The 2,260-nt window shown below is 37.3% G+C and overlaps 1 protein-coding gene and 1 pseudogene across 1 annotated transcript in view; both read left to right on the plus strand.

The window, feature by feature from the left end:
• LOC105306061 (ATP-binding cassette sub-family A member 3-like) overlaps positions 1-2,260 on the plus strand; it is a 123,654-nt gene that overhangs the window by 50,499 nt on the left and 70,895 nt on the right. The window lies entirely within an intron of this gene.
• On the plus strand, positions 1,836-1,954 carry LOC111731997 (annotated as a pseudogene).

Raw genomic sequence — 2,260 nt, forward strand, 5'->3', positions numbered from 1 at the left:
TTGGCTGTAGCGAATGTTTCAGTACTGGTTGCACAAATTCCCCTTGGGCTCGGAGGTGTTAGCTCTGAGACGATATTGGTGGGGAGGATGTGCTCTGGGTTGGTTGGTGGGGAGGTGCCGCCTGGCTCCATGACTCAGCCTTCAGCCTGGCAGTGGCATTTGCTAAGCCACAGCTGTCATGCCTCCACACTCAGTCTCTCCCCTGCTCTCTGCCCTGATCTCTGGGTTCTGCGGCATAGAATATGCTATATTGATCACTCAGGCAGCACTGCGCTGCTCTGAGCTTCAAAAGGCCAACACCTGGCCATGAAATGTCCCCTCCTCCTCCTCCTGCAGAGAGCTGGGGCTGCGTAACACAGCTCCTCTGCTTCACTCTGTTAATCTGCCTCCCAGTCTCACGCAGATCTGCCCACCTTTGAATGCTCCGATGAACAGGTCTCCCAGACATGCTGTGTGTAGGTCGTGTGTTATTTGTTGAGTTGTAAATATTCAGCTTGTTATTTTAAGGGGAGAGATCTGTGTAGATTCCTCATGCCGCCATATCACATAGAACTTTAAGGACAAAAACATAAAAAATAACTACAAATCTATATTAATTAGTAAGCAATATATAAAGATGTAATTTGTGACATCAGTAACAAAGCGGGGCGGGGGAGCTGGGCTGCAAAGGAGTAGAGCTTTTTGTATGTGATTGAAGTTAAGTCGTCATTGGTTTAAAATTGGTTGTAATTATTTTAAGATGTTATAAGTAATCTCTATGGTAAACAAAAATATATCTATGGAGTATACACAACAGGAAATGGGAAGGTAATCAAAGAATGTCACTATAAAAAACAATCAGCGAAACACAAAGGAAGGCAGTAAAAGTGGTAGTGAGAAGCAAAAACTACGAGACAGGAAGTAATTAAACAAATGGTAATAATAAGTCCTTCGCTATCAATAATTACATTGACCAAATCGATTAAATAACCCAATCAAAAAACACAGGTGGGCTAAATAGATTTTTTTAAGGATACAACTATATGTCATCAACCAGAGACTCACTTTAGATTTAAATACACACATAAGCTGAAAGTGAAAAAATGGAAAATATGCGAATGGTAATGAAAGTAGAAGTGATGATATTGATACCAGACAAACTAGATTTTAAGTTAAACACTGTTGCAAAGTGGGGGAGAGGACATTGTATGAGATAAAGGATAAAAGATTAACTCAACAGAAAAATATAACAGTTTTAAAGGTATATGCATCAAATATCAGAGTTTCTAAAAAATGAAGCAGATATTGAAAGGAAGAAAAATAGGAAGCAACACAATAATAGAATAATAGTGAGATACTCTAATATTCCACTTTCAATAATGGATATGACAACTTGGTAAAAGCTCTATAAGGAGATAAAGGACTTCAACAACACTATAAACAAGTATACCTAACAGGTATATACAGAACACTGAACCCAGCAACAGCAGAATACACATTTTCTCAAGTGCACAGGGAACATTCTCCAGAAGAGGTCATACGCTTGTCCACAAAACAAATCTGAAACAAATTTTAAAAGAATTAAGTTATACAAAGTATCTTTTCCAATTCCGGTGGAATGAAACTAGAAATCAGTAGAAGAAAGAAAACTGGAAAATTCTCAAATATGTGGAAATTAAACACACCCTTAAACAACCAGTGACTCAAGAATTCAATCACAAGTAAATTAGAAAATAATTCCAGGAAATTTTAAATGAAAACACAACATACTGAAACGTATAAGGTGTATCAAAAGCAATGCAAAGATACAGTTGTATAGTTGCAAATGCTTGCATTAAAAGAGAAGAAAAATCTTAGTCTACGGCCATGCCACCCTGAACATGCCCAATCTCGTCTGATCTCGGAAGCTAAGCAGGGTCGGGCCTGGTTAGTACTTGGATGCGAGACTGCCTGGGAATACCAGGTGCTGTAGGCATGAAAAAAAAGAAAGAGACAGAGAAGAAAAATCTCATATCAACAACCTAACTTTATACCTCAGGGAACAAGAAAAAAGAATATCAAGTTAAACCCAAACATAGTAGAAGGAAGGATATCATAAGGATTATAATGAAGAGAAAAAAATAGAGAAGAAAAAAAATCAGGAAAAAATGAACCAGAGTTGATTTTTTTCAAAGATCAACAAAATTGGAAAAAAGAAAATTTAAATCAAAATAAGAGCTTATACATTACATCCTATGCAATCCCTAACAGAATTCCAATGGCATTTTTCACAGAAATAGAA

Source organism: Pteropus vampyrus, unplaced genomic scaffold (assembly GCF_000151845.1).
Source record: "Pteropus vampyrus isolate Shadow unplaced genomic scaffold, Pvam_2.0 Scaffold417, whole genome shotgun sequence".
Lineage (NCBI taxonomy): Eukaryota > Metazoa > Chordata > Mammalia > Chiroptera > Pteropodidae > Pteropus > Pteropus vampyrus.